General features: G+C 46.3%; 2 protein-coding genes across 2 annotated transcripts in view; both read left to right on the forward strand.

The window, feature by feature from the left end:
- The window catches only part of LOC116838377 (serum amyloid A protein), a 131187-nt gene that overhangs the window by 86837 nt on the left and 26391 nt on the right, over positions 1-17959 (forward strand). The window lies entirely within an intron of this gene.
- The window catches only part of SAAL1 (serum amyloid A like 1), a 68275-nt gene continuing 64009 nt past the window's right edge, over positions 13694-17959 (forward strand). The window contains exon 1 of the mRNA XM_075065116.1: positions 13694-13742. The gene's annotated coding sequence lies outside the window, so the exon portion shown is untranslated. The remainder of the gene's footprint in view (positions 13743-17959) is intronic.

A 17959-nucleotide genomic window follows, 5' to 3' on the forward strand; every position in this document is an offset into this window, starting at 1 on the left:
GCAAAGAAAATGAAACGACTCCGGCCTGGTCATATCCCTCGCTTTATCGTGATCTAAAAATAGAGTCAGTCCTTTGGCTTAGAATATGGCAAGGTCTAGCGCTAATAGATCAGAGCCGCTCCATGGTCAATCCGCAGGAAATGATGAGCTGGCATGTCCATTCTAGGGGTGGGCCCCTTGCAAGCCAACCGCCATCATTGCTTCCCTCGGCCCGGCCAAACCCTCTGGGGCTAGTCCGTTGGCAGTGTCCCCTATTTGTTGTGATGAACGTTAATAAAGGATGCAGAATTAGAGAAAAGCATTGACTTTTTAGTGAGATAAAATGTAGGGGGAGGCAGCCTCGCAGACGCTAAATGATAGTCCAGGACAGTACGAGATCTTTTCTTTAGAACAAAAGTGAGGGGGGGTGATGAGTCAGCCCGGCCAGTCTGCTAGATGAAGACATTACCAAGCCGTCTCTCTACGCCTACCAGGAATGACGCCATCGGAGTGCATTCCTATTTTTACGCGCGGCAGGTGGCCCCTGGCCGACCTCAACCTGAGACGCTAGCCTGGAAAGGGGAGAGCGACTCAGGGAGGTGACGAGACGGCTTACGCAAGTCATTCTGCACTGTAGCCGTCTGCGACGGGGAAGAGGGAAGTAGGATACGCGTTCAGCATGTGTGCCGGCAGCACTGCGTCTACGCAGCAGGCATTGGCAGTAGACATACGGTAGTCAACGAAATGATTTTTTTGCCTTTTCTTTCGAGGGGGGGGCGGTAAATTGACAAGATACTACCTGAGCCACAGCGACAAAGTGTTTGACCGCTACAAGGTGGCATTGGGAGCTCAGCCAAGAATTTCGCAATTGCTTTCAGGGACTAGCAGGGTACTACGTGGGTATAGCTGGAGTCCTCAGTAAGCCGGATCTCCCTCTACTCCAGTGAGGTCGTACGCATTTGATCTTTGGGCTTTCGCCTTTGTTGCGGCTTGTAACACAGGGTCTATGTGCTGTGGACTCTGTATCATACCTGAGATAGTTTCAAAATGCTTGTTATTTCGTCTGCTGTAAGGAGACTCGCTGATAGAAAACAGATTATGATCTGCCGTCCATAACAGGGCGAGTCAGATCCAGTATGCTCCTGTACGGTCCATGCTGAGCTCTTTTTGGATTTGGGACGCCTGGCGATATAAACAGGGCATCGCACATGTGCTGATCAGAGGCTCGCACGCTGGGCGCAAACAGGAAATGAAATTCAAGAAGTTATGGGGGCTTTTTTGTCTACTGGGCCTGGCATCCAAGTTCAGTATAGCTTTCCAGACGGTCACAATGGTGCAGCTATGCGGATACTGCCGCGGACGGGCCAATACCATTGATGTGCGGCCACACGTAACTCTTAAATCTACATGGCATATACGATTTCAGCGGCTACTCCTCTTAGTAGGAGGAGTACAAGAAAAGCCGGTTAAAGAGTCCCTTTATCGAATGATACAAGGCCTCCGTTTGTGAAAAAGACGGGTGGCAGGTTAGATCGTTTAACGCGTTAAAATTCAGTTTAACGCATAGTGATAGCGGCAGGCCTCTGTAAGCTCACTCAGCCTCCTCAACTCCTCCGCACCTCTTTCCGTTTCCTGTCGTTTCAGACTCCGAGCAATCAGCCAGTGCTCACCAGTCTAAAATTACAAGGCAACATCTAAATCACCACATCTGTGCAATCTTTAAATTCACCCGCCCTTGTGCGTATGCATGTAAGATTTAGTACAGGTACCATATTATTTTTTTTTTTACAAGACTCTGCCACTGCATCCAGTGCACAGAGATGGATAGATTCTCAAATCAGGTGAACAATGGTTCCTATGATCCAATTCAAATTTTTTAATTTCACCGCTAACTGTGGTGGGCTACCAGGGTTCATACTGGCAGCCAGTATAACCCTGCCTGAAGACAGATTTATTAATTACGCTTCATAGGAAATCTATGATGAACATAAGCTTAGGCAGTGCTGAGTGGCTTCACAAGGAGCTATTAGGCTTCACAATGCTTCTGAGAGGAAAGGGTAGCTATACGCGTCCATTTTCAGCAGATGGGGAACAGAGGAGAAAGAGATTAAAGTAGAGAAAAACATTTCACAACGTTTTGGGTGGCTGCTGTTTGAGACCGGGCCTAGGAACAAGATTTTTCTTTCAAAGTATTTAGCATGGAAGATTCCTGCAAATTTTAACTATTTGGTGCTATAGCTAGCAGCAACTGAAAACAGGATCTTATAACGGGAAAATGTTGGGGGATCTTAAAATAGAGCGTCTATGATATGCACACATGTCTGGTATTCGCTAACTATACTTCCAGTTTAAATAAGCAAATTCTGGAAAAGATAACACCATAAAATGGCTTATTGATCTTAGAAGAAAACATAAATAAAGAAGAGATTGAATTTGAAGGAGACAATAAGCATTGGAGTCTGGATCCGCCCTCTTTCTAAGTTGGGAAATGATCTAAAACCATTGGAAATATTTGGCAAAGCTCCAATTGATTGTTGGTGAGGAGGATCTAGAGCCTTGCACTATTTTGGTAAAAAGACAGATGTAGCCGCCATTGCTTTCAGGGTATGCTCTCCACTGTTGGGGCTGAAGGTGTAGAAGTATTTCCAGTTTGGGTAGATGTACGCATGCTATTATGATGAGGGGGGGGAGTTTGGCGACCGGCACACGTAAAAATAGGCGTAGTGTAGACCATTGGTGCTGTGGGTGGTGGGTGTGGCTAGGCAGCGACGCCACCTAGGGTACCTTGAGATGGTGTTATACTGGCAGAGGTGAGTTAGAGCCTGTCCCGCTGCCTATGTCAGCGCAACGCTGACAGAATTGTATTTTAGCCTGCTAGCTGAACAGGTAGTGGCATGGTGCATCTAACAGCGCATTGGAAAATTCACCTCTAGGCTGGCATGTGTAGATCCTCAATTTCAGATGGATTTCTCCTGATTGTCCGCCCTTGTACTTGGTTTTTGGTGTATTTGGGCTTGCTTTAGGTTATTTGTTTTATGGGCCGAGATGGTTACGTGATTGGGGCTCTAACCTCTCGTAGAACATCTTTATGATTATTTTATTGCATGATAATTATGTTTATTATCAGAGTCTACTATTGGGCCAGCATTACTGGCAGTTCAAGCTACGTTCCGTGACCTAAAATCTCTATTGAATCAATGGAGTTCTTGATAGATACTGGTATGGGTAGACCGGCAGATTCAAGTACAATCTTGTCTATTGTTTGGGATTTCACAGCCTCATTAATTCTCCACATCGAAGTAAAAAAACCTAAAATATCTTATTAAGATACTGGTGCCTAGTGCATCTGCAGAGAGGGCAGACCAACTTTTTGGCCTAGAGAGCACATCAGGTTTCGAAGATTTGTATGATGAAAGGGGTGACGGGTTTATTGGGAGAGGTCGTGTCTTTGCGCCCCCGGCCGACCTCAGCAAAGGCCAGCCAGGAGCACCCATGACAGCAGCAGATGGTACAGAACGACTGATAACAGTCTCTGCTACCTTGCAAAGGCAAATGAATGCTGCTGTGTAGCACTTCAGTACCGCCCCTGTCAGCAGCATCCAGTACACATACGGTGACAGTGACAAGGCAAAATGGGCTCCATGGTTGCCATGCTATGGTGTCTGCCAGGGCAATCCAGGGAAAAAGGGCGTGAAATGATTGTCGGCCATTGCTTTCATGGAGGAAGGAATGAGTGACGACATTTACCCAGAATCACCTGCGACACTGTTTTTGCACCATCATGCACTGAGATCTCAACCCAGAATTCCAATGGGCAGGGGAGACTGCGGGAACTATGGGATAGCTACCGGATAGCTACCCACAGTGCAACGCTCCAGAAATCGATGCTAGCCTTGGTACATGGACGCACACCGCCGAATTATTGTGCTTAGTGTGGCTGCATGCACTTGACTTTATACAATCTGTTTTACAAAACTGGTTTATGTAAAATCGGAATAATCTTGTAGTGTAGATGTACCCAGAGGGTGCAGCAGCAGCTTGGTACAGAGGTTTCCACTGTAAAAATAAAGTCCTGTTGAAGTTGTTATTAACTTGCCTGGGTGATACAACAACAGGCTACCTTAATTTTGGCATTTCCTAACTTCTGAGAGGTTGACGTTGCAGTTTTAGGAATGTTCTTTTAATGTAGTTTTTTTTGTTTGTGTTTTGTGTCTAACACATTTTAGAACTGAGCAAATGATGGATATTTTGGTATGGGGCACGTGAGTGTGGTGGGATATCCTTTTCAATTTGAAGCAAAACCATTTTTTTCTGAATTTTTTAATCAAATGAAAACAGTTGTAAATCATTTTGTTTTGACTTGAACAAAATGTTTGACTTAAACAGCTTAGCTTTTTGTTTCAGTTTAGCGACTTTGTTAGGATATAAATATTCAGGCCTGTCTGCAAAGACCTATACTTTAAGAATTCTTATCACTTAGCTAGTTATAGAGGTATAAAAGAAAGAATCAAAGATCACTGTCTGTGTAATAGCCTTCTCCTAATAGGCCTTCAGCTAAGATGTAGTTAGGCAGCCATAAGCTGGGAAGCGTATGGTCACATCCTCACATTCCAAACTAGTCACATGGAAATAAGGTGCTATTGGGCTATTAGGAATACAATCCTGTCCTGATATTCCTATCACCTCCAGAGAAAGGGAAGAGTCTAGAAGATGTAAAAGGAAACTTAGTTTGATCGCATTCTGTCTGGCAAGAACTCACTTATCAATAGACACAGCTGGAGAACCCTAATGTCTGTATAGATGTAGTCGTGAAATCCTCACTTCTGTTTTGTTTTGTATGTTTATTTGCATGGTCTCTGTCTGGTTCTGTAATTGTTTCTGTCTGCTGTATAATTAATTTTGTTCGGTGTAAACCAATGAAGGTGGTGGAATAGAATTGGTTATATAACCATGTTACAGTATATTAGGATTGGTTAGTTAAATTTCAGTAAATTGATGGGTTAAGGAATAGCTAAGCAAAACGCAGGTTTTACTATATAGTCTGCAGTCAATCAGAAAGAGGGTGGGAGGAATGGGAACACTGACTGGTGATGAGGGAATTGGGATCATGTTTTGCTAAAGGAGGCATGGGAACAGGGGATGGGAACGGGAACAGGGACACAGGCAAGGCTCTGTGGTGTCAGAGCTGGGAAGGGGGACACTAAGGAAGGAAACTGGAATTGTGCTTGCTGGAAATTCACCCCAATAAATATCAAATTGTTTGCGCCTTTGGACTTCAGGTATTGTTGCTCTCTGTTCATGCAAGAAGGACCAGGGAAGTAAGAGGGTGAAGGAATAAGCCTCCTAACAGACTTACAGGTTGTTTTCACTCTCTTTTGCTGCATTGTTTTAAAATTCATCAAATTTCAAAATGGAATGCCATTTCAAAATGAAAAGTGAGAACAAAACATTCTGAAATGTTCTTAACAAAATATTTCAAAAGAAAAAAGTAGAACTGACATGCTTTGACATGCTCAGAAAGAAACTATTCATATTTCTCTTCCTCCTTTCCCCAACCCCTGTCTGAAACTATTCAACCTGAACTTATGAATAGTTCTGGAGCACTGAAAAATGCATTTAAAAAAAAAAGACAAATCTATTTGTTAAAAAATTTTCACCCATCTCTAATATATATAATGTATGTGCATGTATACATACTAAACTTTTAATTTAAAATCAGAACAAATTAGCTTTCCAAAATGATCAAGTCATCTTAGGCTGAAATGTTTGTGTAACTCAGGAATGGTAAAAATCTTTACTTCTGAGTTATAGAAACCCCTGAAAAAAGTGGTTTACAATGAACACCTCTAGCTTAATTATAGCAGCACACAGAACCATATTAACTCATCCATCTGTACTCAGTTATCTTACAATCTCTTGCAAAAATTGCCCCCAGCTTTTTGGTTCTGTCTAAAAACCAAACTGCATCGGTCCACAGGTGCCTTAAGTGTCAGGAGACCTGTAACATGCCTGTGTTGCATATAAATAGGTTCACAAATATGCACTGCTTTCAAGCTGGAGCTCTGTGCTCCTGCCTAGGCCATCTGGGCTAGATAAAGTGAGGTGAGGTCTGAAATCGTCATTTCTGTTTGTCAAGTGAGGGAGAAGACGTATATTTTCCTAGAGTAGGCAGCTAAGGGTGTTGCCNCTCCAAAAATCGACATTAGCCTCGGACCATGGATGCACACCGCCGAATTAATGTGCTTAGTGTGGCCGCGTGCACTCGACTTTATACAATCTGTTTTATAAAACCGGTTTATGTAAAATCGGAATAATCCCATAGTGTAGATGTACTCTTAGACTGCACACTAAATTCCTCCCCAAGGTGGTCTCCCAATTCCACATGGGTCGGGACATTTGCTTGCCAGTGTTCTTTCCAAAGCCACACACGAGTCCTTGACACTGTAGCCTACACATGCTGGATGTTCAAAGAGCCCTAGCATTCTACATAGAGCACAGGAGACCTTTCCACAAATCAACATAATTGTTTATAGCCATAACCGATAGAATGAAGGGCCTTCCAGTTTCTGCGCAACGCATATCGTCTTGGACCACAGACTGCATTTGCACATGGTATGAGCTGGCCAAGGTCCCAGCCCCAGCAATCATGGCCCATTCAACCAGGGCGCAAGTATCTTCAACTGCCTTTCTGGTGCAGGTCCCCGTGCAGGACATCTGCAAGGCAGCTACCTGGTCTTCAGTGCACATGTTTACAGCTCACTATGCTGTCAACCAATAGGCCAGAGATGATGTGGCAGTCGGGAGAACTGCCCTTCCATCAGTCTTTCCATGACTCCTACTCTCCTCCAATGGTAAGCTTGAAAGTCACCTAATTGGAAAGGACATGAACAATCACTCGAAGAAGAAAAGATGGTTATTTACCTCTCGTAGCTGTTGTTCTTCGAGATGTGTTGTTTGTGTCCATTACTATACCCACCTCCCTTCCCTTCTGTCAGAGTCTTCAGCAAGAAGGAACTGAAAGGGGTACTATATACACTGCCATAAGGGCATCACTCTAGGGGGCTCCTCTGCTGTCCTGACAGGAGCTGCTAAGGGAAAAAGTTTCCAATGTCCGTGCAAGGGACACGCGCACACCTAATTGTAATGGATGTGAACAACACATCTCAAAGAACAACAGTTATGAGAGGTAAGTAACTGTCTTATATAACTGATCCGGCATTTATGGTACATGCAGGATGATTACTTACAACTTCTACATACAACTTCCAGTAAATAATGGATAGTTCATCATGTTAGGCACTAGTTAAGTAATTAATTATTAGATCTATAGCAAGAATACAGACATTGACCAATTCAAACCAGGAAGCTTCAAGAAAAAATACGGGAACAATAGAAGCAGTGTTGGCATTCAACAAGCAAAGAATTGCCCAGTTAGTCAGGTTTCTGTAAATTATTTCCTATTTGTTCTTTGAGATAAGGCTTCCTATAAATATAGTACCATCTTTCCTTGTGAGACTCAATCAGAAAGAACTCCATTTTTCAGGGGCTTTGCAATACAGCACTGGTAAGTTTGATTCTAAATGGAAGCTTCATATTTGTACCATTTTACCTAGTTTTGTACTCAATTTTTGTCTTAGAACTAGTGATTTTTATGATGTAAAACCTTAAGCAGAAACTAAAACTTCTATATTTATAACTTATTTCCCAGCCTGGTGCTGTGATGGCAGAGAAGATTTCATTTTTCTGAGCAGAAATCACCACTTTGGTAACTCTTCAGAATTGTGTATGACTCTGAAGATCCATATACCTGTTCCAAAGCAGTTATAAAAGAATTTACATTATGGCTGGAGTCTTTAAAATATTGCCCAGTTTTCTGACATATACTCTCCTTCTATTACAGCCTAAATAAGTGAACTATGAAGTTCTACCTGCAATGTTGTTTGCTTGTCCTGGTAGTCCTGGTCATTGCCCAGAACTGTTCACTGATGCTGGAGCATTCGTTAAGGGATGGCCTTATTAGGTATGCTTTTACTCACTGCATGTTCCTTTCCTCCAAACTTTCTCAAAAGTTTTAATGTGCAACCAGACATGGTGTACTATTAATAAAATTAATAAATTAATAAAAACTCACAAAGCCAAGCCAAAGACAGAAGCTTTAGACAATTTTTGATACATTCTGGTAAGATAAGAAATTTACTTATCAGTTCTCAACAAAAAGATCCATTAGATTTTTCTGATCCTTAAAAAGATTGCAGTTTAGGTCCGTCTTGGGAGTCCAAGGCTGCTGAATCAAAGCAAATCAGATGGCAGGTATGGGCCCTAGATTGTACTAAGTCCTATGGATCATAATTAAACAGATATTTTCACCAGACAAGGTTCATTTAACATTTAGCAAGATGTTTAACTGCAACCTGTGCACCCAACTGACCATGTTCTGACTTTAACTGTTGCAGTTGCCTGATGTGGCTCTCAGTGGGTCTAGTAAAATCTGGAGGCATAAAAATGCACTGATAAGTAATGGTTACCTTTTATTTGTTAGTTCTTGGTTTTGTGAGAGGTGTATGCCATTCCTAGTAAAGGAAATACAGCATACTGTAAATTGTTTGTTGAATAATTTCAGAAGCTTTCCTTCCCCCTCCTGGAAATGTTTCTGGGGTCAGATAACTTGGGTCCTGATTCAGCACTACAGGAACGAACATCTTCTGCAAGGTGCTGAACTTCTCTAATTCGCAGTTTGGTGAGTTGAGGGCATTCAACACCTTGCAGAACTGCATTCTTAGGTCTTGACTGAGGAAAAACTCTTAAGCACATGCTTAAATACATCCATGTTTAAGAAATCTTAAGTATGTGCTTAAGTACCCGTCCTGAAGAGAGAGGTTTTATTCAATCAGGGATGTATGTGAGATATAATAGGCTTTGTCTGGATAGAGATGTGGATCAAATTATGTGGAGCACGAGGTCTACTGTGTTCAGATTTATTTAGTCTCAAGAATCAACTCAGCATAGTCTTTGATTCCAGTTATTGTCTCCTATTTGCCATTGTACTCTTTAGACCCAAATATCCTCATGTTTCTACATTTAGAGTGATACTCCATGATCTCTTCCATTTGCTGTAAGAAGTGTTGGGATTTTTTTAAACTGTAGTGGTAGACAGAGGTTCACATCTATGAAATCAGAATTCTTGTTCTCACATTGTACACTCAGCCTAAAGATTCTCACCAATTTGTCCCCAGTTACCTCTGTCTACATCACTTTAGAAATTGATAGGTACATTGCTGCAAACCCCTGGAATAGACACTCGAAGAATGCCTTAAATGGATTTAGCTTAAATGGACCTAAGTGTGGCAGTGATTTAACTAAATTGGTTTCTAAACAGATTGTTACATTGATGCAGAAACTGTCTGTAAACAAAGCCCTAAAGGAGACTTTTGTTTCTAAGTTGGAATCACACCACTACTCCATTGTCCTGGTGACCCTTAGAAAAGCACTGAGAGAAATTTGAGGGTTTGTTTGCCCCTAAAGAATTCTCCAAAGATATTGCAACAGAATTTTATGAAGATTCCATGGTTTTGTGCGATCCTTCTTAAGGAACTCCCTTTCATCTCCTTCTCCAAAGATGTCACCTGGTGGAAGCGTGAGTTAATAAAATAGCATAAATGGCTGCAAATCCCTGTATCTCTAATGGGAGTCCAGGGTACCATGGAAAGTTGGGCAATTTTTTTTTTCCCAAATACTGAATGCACCAGACATGAATTTCAGAGGGCATTGCAACTTTTTGCAAACTTGAGTCAAATTTTGCAAATAGTTATGACTGAAAAAAACCCTTCAAGACTAATAATTTTCACAGTGAACTATTCTGGTGGTGAAGTGATTAGAATGGTGCTTGACTACTTCAGAAGAATGTGGGTGAAATAACCTCAAATTTTTGTTTTAAATTTGCAGTTTCTCTATAATCCTTTCTCTCCTCTCCAGGTGCTGGGGATATGTTGCATGCATACAGCGACATGCGGGAGGCGAATTATAAAAATTCAGATAAATATTTCCATGCTCGTGGGAATTATGATGCTGCCTAAAGAGGACCTGGTGGTAAATGGGCAGCAAAAGTTATTAGGTAATGGATTCTACTTGGATTATGAGTTAAAAGTTGGTAAAGAGCTATGCAATCAAATTACTATGAAGTACATCGTAATTCATAACTAGTTATTTTCCTATGTGAAGCAAGGACATTTTAATTTGACCTCTGAACTGGCTAAGTGTGAAGACTGTGCCTATTTTTGAGTTGTAAAGGAGGTTTCTGAGCTGACCTATTTAGATATATTCTCAGATCAGATCCCATTACTATGTACAGGGAGGCCGATATTTTCACTCTAGGGCTTTTAAAATTTAAATAATTGCAGAACCTCACTTTAATTTAGAACCAGTTCATATTGCCCTTGGTATTTCATCCAAAGAAACTATGATCATAGGTTCACTTGCAGTCTTCTAAGGAGGATTGTTTTAAAATGTTGATGTTGAACATGATGGCTGTGGTACAGAGGAGCTTATGAGGAGTCAGTATATCTTAATGGAGGCAAATAATGGGAAAGCGTTTCAATTCTCAACTACTGCAGTGATACACTTCTGGGATGACTCCTCTTATTCAGAAAAAGGCTAAGATTTGTGTCTGTGTTTGTGTATGACAAGGTAAGTAGGCTAACATCTTTTATTGGAATAACCTCTGTTGGTGAGGTGTTTGTGCATGTCCTCAATTTTTGGAAAATCAGTGATTAAAGTGTAGGGCAAAAGTGAAAAGTAAATAATTTAGTTATTGAGATTTAATTATAAGCTGTCTAAAATAACCTTTGTTTCCTCGTTCCAGTAATGCCAGGGAAAATTATTTTAAAATATTGCTGTTGAACGTGATGACTATGATACAAAGGAGCTTATGAGGAGTAGGTAGAACTTAGTGGAGGCAAGTAACGGGAAAGCTTTTTAATTCACAACTACTGCACTGATGCACTTCTGGGATGACTTCTGCTATTCACAGACAGGTTAAGATTTGTGTCTGTGTTTGTGTGAGACAAGGTAGCTGAGCTAATATCTTCTATTGGAACAACTTGTGTTGGTGAGGTATTTGTGCGGGTCCTCAATTTTATGGAAAAATAGATATTAAGCTGTGGGGGATAAGTGAAAAGTAAATGATTGTTATTGAGATTTGGTAATAAACTGTCTAAGATAATCTTTGTTTCCTCTTTCTAGTGATGCTAGGGAAGGTTGGCAGGGTGGCATTAGTGGCAGAGGAGCAGAAGACACACATCAAGACCAGGAAGCAAATGAATGGGGCAGAAGTGGAAAAGACCCAAACCACTACAGACCAAAGGGCCTTCCCTCGAAATACTAATGCAGTCTGTAATACTTTACAGTGGTTCAATTTTTCTACTAGCTGTGCAAAACCACAATGAATAAAATCTTAGCATTCTGAAGCTCTCAATGAATGAACAAACACCCTCAGCCACAAACACCCTAAGCAACGTTAGAAATAATAAAAAACAATATCGGATACAAATCTTCATGATTTAGGGACAAAGGTAACACTTCACTGCCCCAGGTTTGGAAGAAACTTCCAGATAATTTAATGATGGTCCTTTACTCAATTTCTTGCATATTCCTATGAAGCAGTGGACACTGGCCACTCTCAGAGACATGCTATTGAATTATTTGGATTCATTAATGTAATTCTTCTTTTTATTATTATCATCCCCATTTTACAGTCAGGGATCCAAGGCACAGAGATGTTAACTGACTTTCTTAACATCACAGGGGAGTCTACAGCAGAGCTAGGAATGGAGTCTAGTCCTCTAATTATAAGACCATCCTACCTGGCTAATTAGTTTGGGGAGTAAAAACCACCATACAAAGGTTTAGGTAGCATGGCAAACCCAGAAATTTTGGGGGCAGGTCAGGAGCAAAGTTAACATTTGAAATAAAAGGATGAAAACACATTTTCCATGGTGCTGGGAGTCTAGGTCCACTTTAATAAGCAGTAATGGTGCTTATGTTTTAAAAATATATATTTATTGTTGTCAGGTGGGTAGACCTCTGTTCCGTCTGAAGTCAGGCTAAAAAGGCTGGATCAGAGTCATCACTGGATGAAATTTCCCATTCTTGCCGAAGAGCAGGAGTGAGTGGAAACAGAACCAGACAGGGGTGGCAAAACTAAGTTCAGGACTAGTAAATGTACATTGATAAAAACTTGGAAACACTGTAGGGTTTAAAAGGCTCAATGCTCACAACTTGAAGTCAAAAAGAAAGTAAAGGAAAGGAGAAGCACAAAACCAAATCAAAATGAAACCAGTGTTTTCTGATTGTATGCATCCCAGTCTTTGGATAGTTACCAAGCAGCTGACACAGCCTCATTAGAGTTTTCTGGTAGTGCATTTAACCCTAGCACCTTCACTTGAAAACAAAGGAATCTTAAAAATGTCAAAATCATGTCGGCCTAACAGTCCTGAAGAAGAGTTCTGTGCAACTTGAAAGCTTGTGTCTTTCTCCAACAACATTTGGTCCAATAATAGACATTACCTCACCGACCTTGTGTCTCTAATAGCCAGGGAGCACTAAGTGCTACAACAACACTGTAATTAGCCCCTCGTCCCACTCTTGAACCAAAGTTCAAACAAATTTGCTGCATGCAGTGGGGGGGGTTCTTAGCATGACTCTGTTCAAATAATTTTTAAGGCCTTTCCTAAATTTTTAGGGTAAAAGTGCACAGTCAAAAGGTCTGAAATCTTAGACAATTTGTTGGAGGTAGGGGGCGCTGTGGGGCTAGTGAGGTGCTGTCTGTGGGGGCAGGGCTGCAGGGGGCGCTATGGGGTGTCTGAAGTGCTGTCTGTGGGAGGGCAGGGCTGCAGGGGGTACTGTGGGGGGTGAGGCGCTGTCTGTGGGAGGCAGGGCTGCAGGAGGCATGGGGCAGGTCAGGAGCTGTCTGTGGGAGCAGGGCTGCAGGGGCCCTCTGGGGCAACTGAGGCGCTGTCTGAGGGGGGCAGGGCTGCAGGGGGTGCTGTGGGGCGGCTGAGGCTCTGTCTGTGGGGGGCAGGGCTGCAGGGGGCGCTGTGGGGCGGCTGAGGGCTGTCTGAGGGGGCATGGCTGCAGGGGCGCTGTGGGGCGGCTGAGGCGCTGTCTGTGGGGGCAGGGCTGCAGGGGGTGCTGGTGGGGCGGCTGAGGCAACTGTCTGTGGGAGGCAGGGCTGCAGGGGGCGCTGTGGGGCGGCTGAGGCGCTCTCTGTGGGGAGCATGGCTGCAGGGGGCGCTGTGGGGCAGCTGTAGGCGCTGTCTGTGGGGCAGGGCTGCGAGGGCGCTGTTGGGGCGGCTAAGGCGCTGTCTGTGGGGCAGGCTGCCAGGGATGCTGTGGCGGCGCTGGAGCGCTGTGTGGGAGGCAGGGCTGCAGGGTGCTGTGGGGTGGCTGTGGCGCTGTGTTGGGAGGCAGGGCTGCAGGGGGCGCTGTGGCGCGGCTGTGGGCGCTGTGTGGGAGGCAGGGCTGCAGGGGGCGCTGTGGGGCGGCTGTGGCGCTGTCCGTGGGAGGCAGGGGCTGCAGGGGGCGCCTTGTGGCGCGCTGAGGCCGCTGTCCGTCTCTCTCTGTGGCTGGCTGGCCGGGCCGGTTGTTGGTGCCGCCCCAGGAGCCGTGCGGAAGCGGAGATCTGTGAGCCCCGCTGCAGGTGAGCTCGTGCGGCGGGAGCCGCCCTCGCGCGGAGCGATGCAGAAGCGGCTCTCCGTCCCGCCAGCAGCGTGAGGGCTGAGCCCCCCCCGGATGGGGGAGGGAGCAGCCTGTGACTCGCTCCGGGAGCCCCCCCCCGCTCCACTTCCTCGCCGGGCGATGGGCGGACTCGGCCTCTGGCCCGGCTCGCAGTGGCGGCGGGGGAGCCGGTGCCCCGCGCGGAGTGTGCGCTGTGCGGTCTGGGTGCAGGGGACGGGGCAAAGGGATCTGGCGTCCAACGGGGTGTGTGGGGTGGCGGAGCGGTGCCGTGGGAGGGGTGCCCCGGCCGGGTAGGGACCTGGGTTCAGGGGGAGAAGGTGGGCGGAAGGAGGAATCAGTGCTTGTGGCGCGAGGGAGTTCATGCCCTGGTGGGAAGGGGACACAGGTTGTGTTGCGGGAGACCACTAAGACCGGATAATCTTTTTGTTTGCGCCGGCGCCAAGCATATATGTGGGCCCCATGGGGCAAAGTGCAGGGGCAGTGTGGTCAGTGTGGAGAGTGAAGGGGCGGGCTGGGGGCAATGAGGGCACAGCGTGAGGAAGCAGCCCAGCAGGAGGGCTCTGGTTACCACACCTGCAGCTGCCAGGCGCACACCAGCCTGCCCAGTCCTGTGCTGCAGTCTGCCCTTCCCTTGAGGGCGGTCCGCCACCACACTGCCCCAGCCTGATGCCCCCCGCCCATAGACGCTCCCACTGCCCACCAGCTCTCTTGGTCCCACTGTCACAGGTGCACAGCACCCATATTTCTTTTAAAAATTCGTGCAATTATTATTAGTTAATAAATAAATGTAGCGGACTCCAACATGGCAGTGCGGGAGCACAGAACACTGGTTGCTATGTTGGTGGGAGATATCCTGCAGCCAGTAGCTTTTCTCTGTTAACTCTAGCGAATATGTCTGCGTCGTGGTAGGGAGGCACGGCCGTCTCGGGAAAAAGGAGGCCACTAAGCGCCATTAGGAAGGTGTTGAGGCGATAAACATCCAGTGTATACGGAACCCGCTATTGGTCGGTTTGGCTCGTCGTGGGGGGAGTTGAAGCGTATTTCGGGTCTCAATGATTACGAGAGACTTCGTCGGGGTGCTTGAAACTGGTTTCTTGGAGAACGTGATCCGAGATGCTGTTTACTTACACCGAGCATGCGAAGCGTGAAGGACTGTGACTGCTGCTGGGACGTTGTTCCATGCGTTGAAGCTCCAGGATCGTTACTCTGTCCGGTTTGGAGGTAAACTGGCCGTATTCTTCGCCTCCCCACTCCACTGAGACAGGGACTTGGCAGTGAGGCTGCACCCAACCTTGACACAGTGCAAGGGCCAGGGTTGCCCCAGAAACTCTCTGGGGCCTTGCCCCCCTGTGCCATATGCACCAGGTGTGGGTAAGCAGGATCCAAGTGCAGAGGGACTTAGTGTGGGGGTAAGAGAGTTCTCTGTGGGGCAATCTGGGTGCAGGCCGCTCAGTGGGAGAGCTGGATGTACAGAAGCTCATATGGGGGTTTGCAGGGGCAATGGGACTCTGCAGGGATCCAGGTGAAGGTGTTTGGGGCTCAGAAGGGGGGGTCTAGGTCCAGGGGAGATGGGGCTCATTTGAGTGAGGGTCAGATGATTCGGGCTCAGTGGGGAGGATGTGTGTGTGGGGGCTCATCAGATGGTGCAGAGGCAGGGGAGGTCGGGCTTGTCAGGGTGAGGGTTTGATTGGGCTGTTTAACAGGGGAGCCCCAGTTTCTGCCCAGGGGATGCTGCATGCTGGGCTCCAGTTTCCCCCATCTCCTCCTTTTCCCCATCCCATGCCCCTTTCCTACTGCTCCATCTCCTCCCCATCCCACCACCTTCCTTCCCCACTGCTTCTTTCCCCCTAAACCCAGCCAGCCCTGCCCTTCCCCACCATAGGCACTCAGTGTTGTACAGAAAACAGGATAGCTCTCAGCGCACAAAAGAGGAGCTCAACCAGCACTAGGACCCAGAAAGTGGCATCTTCTGAGCAGCACTCTCTTTTTTCAGCTGAGCAGCTCTGTGCTTGCAGAAGGTGGGGGAGGCAGTGCTATGTGACTGTGAGCCCCCACACCTCGCCTCTGTTTGGGGGTACTGCCCCCCAAACTAAGCCCATTCTCAGCAGCCATCCCCATCCCTTTGCTTCTCGGTCACTTTTGAAAGGTAAGCAAAGAAATCTCCAGAGGATCCGTTTTCATTCCCCCAGAACTACCCCACACAGAATCCCCATTGCCCTGTCCCTCCCCGCCCCCAACAGACCCTCCAGAGACCCACTCCCCCATGCCCTTCCTGCCCCCCAGCCACACTCACCGGCCTGCTGACAGTGACTATGTCCATGCATGGGCTGAGCCTGCAGCAGTGCTGGGGCCGGTCAGGGATCCCTCTGGCCCCTCGGAAGCAGCACAACCGGCCAGGATAGAGCATGAGTCCGGCCTTCCCTGGCCAGGCTCCCTCAGGACCCACATGCCTGGAAGGGCTCAGTAGGGCCGTCCCTAGACATCCCTAGGCCTCGACAGGGGGAAGCTGCACCAAAGTCTGTGGGGGGCAGGAGCAGGCTTGGGGAGCAGGAAGGAAACTGCCCCTAGCACGAGCTGGCAGAGCAGGCTGTGGCCAGGTCACTCCATTTCCTGCTGCCCTGTGAGTGCAGGGCGCACCTGACCCCTGCTGCAGCCCCTCGGGGAAGGGGTGGAGTGGGAACAGGACTGGGGCGGAGCAGGTATAGGTAGAGGCAGGGTGGGGGCAGCTTTTATGGCCGGCTCAGCTGTCCAGGGGATCAGGTTGGCCGCTAGAGGCTGGAGCAGCAATTCCGGACACTGGGACCCCTTCTGAATGTGGGCCCAGGCGCCGTGGAGCCACTGCTGCCATGGTAAACCCAGTACTGGGACCTCTCCATGGTTTGATGGGGACAGGCGTGCTGCCAGCTCTTGCCTGGAGTCACTCCCCACTCATGTTTGTTTATAGAGAAGCAGGATTGCTGGAAAGCTTCTAGTCCGGAGATCATGCTGGATTTCTGGAAAATGGACCGGAATTCTTCACCCCCTTCTAGTGATACTGAGGACGAGCAGGCTGCAGGGGATTCCATTGGGAACACAGTCTACAGCAAGCATTGGCTGTTCAGTATCCTTACAAAACTGATTGAGGTGCGTGATAAGTACCATTCATCAGTCTCAGAAGACTGGGGGACACTTAGGTACTGAGCTCTTTCTGTGTTAACAGTTGGCCTGCAGGTTAAATAATGCGTGTTGTAACACGGAGAGAAAGTGACCTCAGTGAATAACCAGGAATAAGATTGCTCACTATCATAAGGAAGGGCGAAGAGCTATTTAATCTAAAGGACAACTTTGGTGCAAGAATAAACGGATGTAAACTGCTCAGGAACAAATTCAGGTGGGAAATTAGAAAAATGTTTCTAGTCATTAGAGGAGTGGAAACAGCATCCCAATAGGAGTTGTGGGGCAACCAACTCACTTAGTTTTATAAGAGCACTGGAGAAATTTATGAGTGTAATTTATGAGTACGTATGACAAGGTTGATTGTGATGTAGGGGGTCAAGGCTTAAGAGCTCTGGGGTTCACTTCTGGTTTATGTCTCATGTTCCTAAAAGCTCATGTGTCATGGTTTTAGTCAGCCACTGGTGGGGGTTAGGAAGGTATTTCCTGGCCCCCAATGTATTCTGTGTGTGTGTGTTCTTTTTTTTTTATTTCCTTCCTTTAAAGCATCAGGGATGGCCAGGGCTGGAGATAGGACATTGGATGGGGAGGGCCAGTACTCTAAGTTGGCACTAAACGTTCTTTCTATCAGGTGCGTGGCTGGTTGGTTCCTGCTCACGTGCTCAAGCTCTAATCAATTGCTATATGTGGGGTGAGAAAGGAATTTTCCCCCAGTTTAGCTTGGCAGTGGCCTTGGGGGATTTTTCCTTCCTCAGCAGCATGTGGATACGGGTTTATCTAGGTATAATCTCACTTAATCAATTATTTCCCTGCCGTTGCGGGAGCCTAGGGCACTGGTGCACCTCAGTTTGTGGCACATAATAGTCTAGTCTGCTGTGGGCTGTAAAATTTTTGTCTAATTTTGATGCTTCGATTTAGTGTCGAGATGCTGGGTGGTGATGGTGGCCTATGATATATAGGAGGTCAGACTGGATGATCTGGCTGTCCCTTCTGGCTTAAACTGTGTGACTGTGACTTGTTTTCACTACAGCTTTAGTTATTTAAAGTTCACTAGACATCTCTGATATCGTTGTATGATTTGATAACTTTAATGTAG

Source organism: Chelonoidis abingdonii, chromosome 4 (genome assembly GCF_003597395.2).
Source record: "Chelonoidis abingdonii isolate Lonesome George chromosome 4, CheloAbing_2.0, whole genome shotgun sequence".
Lineage (NCBI taxonomy): Eukaryota > Metazoa > Chordata > Testudines > Testudinidae > Chelonoidis > Chelonoidis abingdonii.